Source organism: Carcharodon carcharias, chromosome 9, assembly GCF_017639515.1.
Source record: "Carcharodon carcharias isolate sCarCar2 chromosome 9, sCarCar2.pri, whole genome shotgun sequence".
NCBI classification, from domain to species: domain Eukaryota; kingdom Metazoa; phylum Chordata; class Chondrichthyes; order Lamniformes; family Lamnidae; genus Carcharodon; species Carcharodon carcharias.
Genome location: NC_054475.1, coordinates 172,276,641 through 172,283,122, shown reverse-complemented (window position 1 = coordinate 172,283,122; position 6,482 = coordinate 172,276,641).

The following is a 6,482-nucleotide window of genomic DNA, read 5'->3' as shown; positions in this document are numbered from 1 at the left end:
TTGAATACCTCTTTCAAGTGTCCTCTCAGCCTTCTCTTCTCCAGTAAAACAATCCCAATCTCTCCTCATAGCTACAGTTCTTCATCCCTGGAATCATTCTTGTGAATCTCCTCTGTAATCTCTCCAATGCCTTCACATCCTTCCTCAAGTATGGTGCAATACTCCAGATGTGGCCTAACTAATGTCTTATACAAATGCTATATGCTTTGTTAACAGCTCTCTCAACATGCCCTGCCATCTTCAATGACCTATGTACGTTTACACCGAGATACTTCTGTTCATTTACATCATTTAGAGTTTCTCCCTTTACTTTATACTGTCTCTCCACATTCTTCCTGCCAAAATGAATCATTCACATTTCTCTACATTGAACTTCATCCGTCACTTGTCTGCCCAATCCACCAACCTGTCTCTCTCTGAACTTACTGCACTCCATTCTCTCAGGTCCAAACCTGACATTGTCATCAAACCCGCTGACAAGGGTGGTGCTGTTGTTATCTGACGCACTGACCTCTACCTCGTGGAGGCTGAGCATCAACTCGCAGACACTTCTTCCTACCTCTCCCTGGACCATGACCCTACCACTGAACATCAAGCCATTGTTTCCAGGACTGTCACTGACCTCATCTCCTCTGGGGATCTCCCTCCCACAGCTTCCAACCTGATAGTCGCCCAACCTCAGACGGCCCACTTCTACCTTCGACCCAAAATCCACAAACAGAACTGTCCTGGTAGACCGATCGTGTCAGCTTGCTCCTGCCCCACGGAACTAATTTCTCGTTATCTTGACTCCCTTCTCTCTCCCCTTGTCCAGTCCCTTCCCACCTACATCCGTGATTCCTCTGACACCTTACGTCACATCAACAATTTCCAGTTCCCTGGCCCCAACCGCTTCCTCTTCACCATGGACGTCCAATTCCTCTACACCTCCATCCCCCACCAGGATGGTCTGAGGGCCCTTAGCTTCTTCCTCGAACAGAGGTCCGAACAATCCCCATCCACCACTACCCTCCTCCGTCTGGCTGAACTTGTTCTCACACTGAACAATTTCTCTTTCAACTCCTCTCACTTCCTCCAAATAAAAGGTGTGGCTATAGGTACCCGCATGGGCCCCAGCTATGCCTGTTTCTTTATGGGGTATGTGGAACATTCCTTGTTCCAGTCCTACTCCGGCCCCCTTCCACAACTCTTTCTCCGGTACATCGATGATTACTTCGGTGCTGCTTCATGCTCTCGTCGGGACTTGGAAAAATTTATTAATTTTGCTTCCAATCTCCACCCCTCCATCATTTTCACGTGGTCCATCTCTGACACTTCCCTTCCCTTCCTCGACCTCTCTGTCTCAATCTCTGGTGATAGACTGTCCACCAATATCCATTACAAACCTACCAACTCCCACAGCTACCTCGACTACAGCTCCTCACACCCCGCTTCCTGTAAGGACTCTATCCCATTCTCTCAGTTCCTTCGCCTCCGTCGCATCTGTTCTGATGATGCTACCTTCAAAAACAGTTACTCTGACATGTCCTCCTCCTTCCTTAACCGAGGTTTTCCAGCTACGGTCGTTGACAGGGCCCTCAACCGTGTCCGGCCCGTCTCCCGCGCGTCCGCCCTCACGCCTTCTCCCTCCCAGAAACTTGATAGGGTCCCCCTTGTCCTCACTTATCACCCCAGCCTCCGCATTCAAAGGATCATCCTCCACCATTTCTGCCAACTCCAGCATAATGCCACCACCAAACACATCTTCCCTTCACCCCCCCGGCGGCATTCCGTAGGGATCATTCCCTCCGGGACACCCTGGTCCACTCTATCACCCCCTACTCCTCAACCCCCACCTATGGCACCTCCCCATGCCCATGCAAAAGATGCAACACCTGCCCCTTCACTTCCTCTCTCCTCACCGTCCAAGGGCCCAAACACTCCTTTCAAGTGAAGCAACGTTTCACTTGCATTTCCCCCAACTTAGTCTACTGCATTCATTGTACCCAATGCGGTCTCCTCTACATTGGAGAGACCAAATGTAAACTGGGCGACCGCTTTGCAGAACACCTGCGGTCTGTCCGCAAGAATGACCCAAATCTTCCTGTCGCTTGCCATTTTAACACTCCACCCTGCTCTCTTGCCCACATGTCTGTCCTTGGCTTGCTGCATTGTTCCAGTGAAGCCCAACGCAAACTGGTGGAACAGCACCTCATCTTCCGACTAGGCACTTTACAGCCTTCCGGACTGAATATTGAATTCAACAACTTTAGATTTTGAACTCCCTCCTCCATCCCCACCCCCTTTCTGTTTCTTCCCCCTTCCTTTTGTTTTTTCCAATAATTTATATAGATTTTTCTTTTCCCACCTATTTCCATTATTTTTAAATCTTTTATGCCCCCCACCCCCACTAGAGCTATACCTTGTGTGTCCTACCATCCATTCTTAATTAGCACATTTGTTTAGATAATATCACCAACTTCAACACCTCTGTGTTCTTTTGTCTGTGACATCTTTTGATGATCTGCTCCTATCACTGCTTGCTTGTCCCTACAACCACACCAACCCCCTCCACTTCTCTCCCCCCACCCAACCTCCCCACCCCACCCCACCTTAAACTAGCTTATATTTCACCCTTCTCCTTGGATTTACCCAGTTCTGCTGAAGGGTCATGAGGACTCGAAACGTCAACTCTTTTCTTCTCCGCCGATGCTGCCAGACCTGCTGAGTTTTTCCAGGTAATTCTGTTTTTGTTTTGGATTTCCAGCATCCGCAGTTTTTTGTTATTACCACCAACATGTCTATGTCCTTTTGAAGTTCAACACTATCCCCATCACAGTTGACAACATTTCCAATCTTCCAATGTGCAAATTTTGAAATCATGCCCTGCACACCACAGTCTAGGTTATTAATATACATCTGGAAGAGCAAGGGTCCCAAAACTGACCCCTGGGGAATTTCACTAAAAACCTTCCTCCAATCTGAAAAACAACCATTTATCACTACTCTCTGTTTCCTGTCACTCAGCCAACTTTCCCTTTTATTGCATGAGCTAGAATTTTGCTCACAAGTCTGTTGTGTGGCACTGTATCAAATGCCTTTTGAAAATCCATGTACACCAGATCAAGTGTTTCCCTTATCAACCTTCTCTGTTACCACCTCAAAAAACTCCAGTAAGTTAGTTAAACATAATTTTCCCTTAATGAATCCATGCTGGCTTTCCTTAATTATCCTGCACCTGAGTGACGATTGATTTTATCCCAAACTATAGTTTCCAGAAGTTTCCCTCCACTGAAGTCAAACTGACTGGCCTGTCGTTGCCAGCTTCATCCTTGCAACCCTTTCTGAACAAGGGTGTAACATTCACAATTCTCCAGTCCCCTGGCACCACCCCTGTGTTAAGGAAGACTGGAAGATTATCACTAGTGCCTCTGAAATTTTCACTCTCACTTCCCCCAGTACTACCCTTGGATGCATCTCATCCAGTACTGGTACCTTATCTAATTTAAGCAAAGATAGTCATTCTAACACCTTCTTCTCGGTAAATTTCTTGAGTGTCCCAGTTACCTCCTCTCTCACCTCAGCTTGGGTAGCATCTTCCTTTGTAAAGATAGATGCAAAGTACTTGTTCAATACCTCCGTTCCTTCTCCTGCCTCCACATGCAAGTCTCCTTTTTTTAATAACAGAATTACCTGGAAAAACTCAGCAGGTCTGGCAGCATCGGCGGAGAAGAAAAGAGTTGACGTTTCGAGTCCTCATGAGCCTTCGACAGAACTTGAGTTCGAGTCCAAGAAAGAGTTGAAATATATATGGAAATCTTGTCACAGAGAGGAACAGAACTTCTTCAAGGAGGTAGGCATTTCTTGAAGAGCAGTGGCAGTCAATTAAACACAGAGATAAAAACAAAAAAACTGCGGATGCTGGAAATCCAAAACAAAAACAAAAACAGAATTACCTGGAAAAACTCAGCAGGTCTGGCAGCATTGGCGGAGAAGAAAAGAGTTGACGTTTCGCGTCCTGTTCCTCTCTGCGACAAGATTTCCGTATATATTTCAACTCTTTCTTGGACTCGAACTCAAGTTCTGTCGAAGGGTCCTGAGGACTCGAAACGTCAACTCTTTTCTTCTCTGCCGATGCTGCCAGACCTGCTGAGTTTTTCCAGGTAATTCTGTTTTTGTTTTTGTTTTGGATTTCCAGCATCCGCAGTTTTTTTGTTTTTATCTCTGTGTTTAATTGACTGCCACTGCTGTTCAAGAAATGCCTACCTCCTTGAAGAAGTTCTGTTCCTCTCTGCGACAAGATTTCCGTATATATTTCAACTCTTTCTTGGACTCGAACTCAAGTTCTGTCGAAGGGTCATGAGGACTCGAAACGTCAACTCTTTTCTTCTCCGCTGATGCTGCCAGACCTGCTGAGTTTTTCCAGGTAATTCTGTTTTTGTTTTTGTTTTGGATTTCCAGCATCCGCAGTTTTTTTGTTTTTATCTCCTTTTTTTAATCCCTAGTTGCCCCACCCTTTATTTTACCATCCTTTTATTATTTATTTGCTTATAGGAGACATTAGGATTCCCTTTGATGTTAGCCACCAGCCTCTTTCCATGCTCTCTCCTTGTTTTTCTGATTTGTTTTATCACTTCCCCTCTGGTCCTACTATATTCAGCCTGATTCTCCAATGTATTTTTTACCTGACATCTGTCGTACATGCACTTCTTTTCATCTTCTCCTCTATCTCTCTTGTCATCCAAGGCACTCTGGATTTATTTGTCCTACCTTTATCCTTCAAGGGAATATACCTTGACATTTCCTGCAATACTATCTCTTTGAAGGTGGCCCATTGTTCAGCCACCGTCTTTTTCACCAACATTTGATTCCAACTCACTCGACTCAGATTCTCATCCCATTGAAGTTGGCTTTCCCCCAGTTAATTATCCCTGCTCTGGATTGAGCCCTGTCCTTTTCCATGATTAACCTAAACTTTATGATGCAATGGTCACTGTCCCCTAAATGCTCTCCCACTGATATTTGATCCACTTGGGCCAACTCATCCCCCAGAACTAGGTCCAACAGTGTCTGCCCTCTAGTTGGACTGGAAACATATTGCTGCAGAAAATTATCTTGAACACATTCTAGGAACTCTCATCCCTCTTGTTCCTTTGTACTATTTCTATCCATATCTTTATTGGGATGATTGAATTCCCCCATTATAATTACTCTATAATTCTTGCACCTCTCTGTAATTTCTTCACAATTTGTTTCTCTACATCGCTTCCACTAGTTGGTGATCTATATACTACACAATCAATGTTATTGCAACTTTTTCATTCCTTATCTCTAGCCAAAATGATTCTTCCTTTGACCTCTCTGGAACATCCTCTCTCTCCAGTACTGTAATACTATCATTAATCAATATTGCCACTCTCCCCTACTTTTCCTCCTTTCCTGTCTCTTCTAAGAATTCGATTCATTCCACGTGATATCAAGAAATGGTTAAAGGCACTGGATAATGCAAAGGCTATGGGCCCTGACAATATTCCAGCAATAGCACTGAAGACTTGTGCTCCAGAACTTGTCTCAGCCCTAGCCAAACTGTTCCAGTACAGCTACAACACTGGCATTTACCCGGCTATGTGGAAAATTGCCCAGGTATGCCCTGTCCACAAAAAGCAGGACAAATCCATCCTGGCTAACTACCACCCCATCAGCCTACTCTCGATCATCAGTAAAGTAATGGAAGGGGTCATCAACAGTGCAATCAAGCGGCACTTGCTTAACAATAACCTGCTCACTGACGCCCAGTTTGGGTTCTGCCAGGGCCACTCGGCTCCTGACCTTATTACAGCCTTGGTTCAAACATAGACAAAAGAGCTGAGCTCCCGAGGTGAGGTGAGAGTGACTGCCCTTCACATCAAGGCAGCATTTGACCGAGTGTGGCATCAAGGAGCCCTAGCAAAATTGGAGTCAATGGGAATCAGGGGGAAAACTCCCCAATGGTTGGAGTCATACCTAGCACAAAGGAAAGTGTTGTGGTTGTTAGAGATCAATCATCTCAGTTCCAGGACATCACCACAGGAGTTCCTCAGGGCAGTGTCCTCGGCCCAACCATCTTCAGCTGCTTCATCAATGACCTTCCTTCCATCATAAGGTCAGAAGTGGGGATGTTCACTGATGATCGCACAATGTTCAGCACCATTTGTGACGACTCAGATACTGAAGCAGTCCATGTCCAATTGCAGCAAGACCTGGACAATATTCAGGCTTGAGCTGACAAGTGGCAAGTAACATTCGCGCCACACAAGTGCCAGGCAATGACCATCTCCAGCAAGAGAGAATCTAATAACCACCCCTTGACATTCAATGGCATTACCATCACTGAATTCCCCACTATCAACATCCTGGGGGTTAGCATTGACCAGAAATTGAACTGGACCAACCATATATATACTATGGCTACAAGAGCAAGTCAAAGGCCAGGAATCCTGCGCCGAGTAGCTCATCTCCTGACT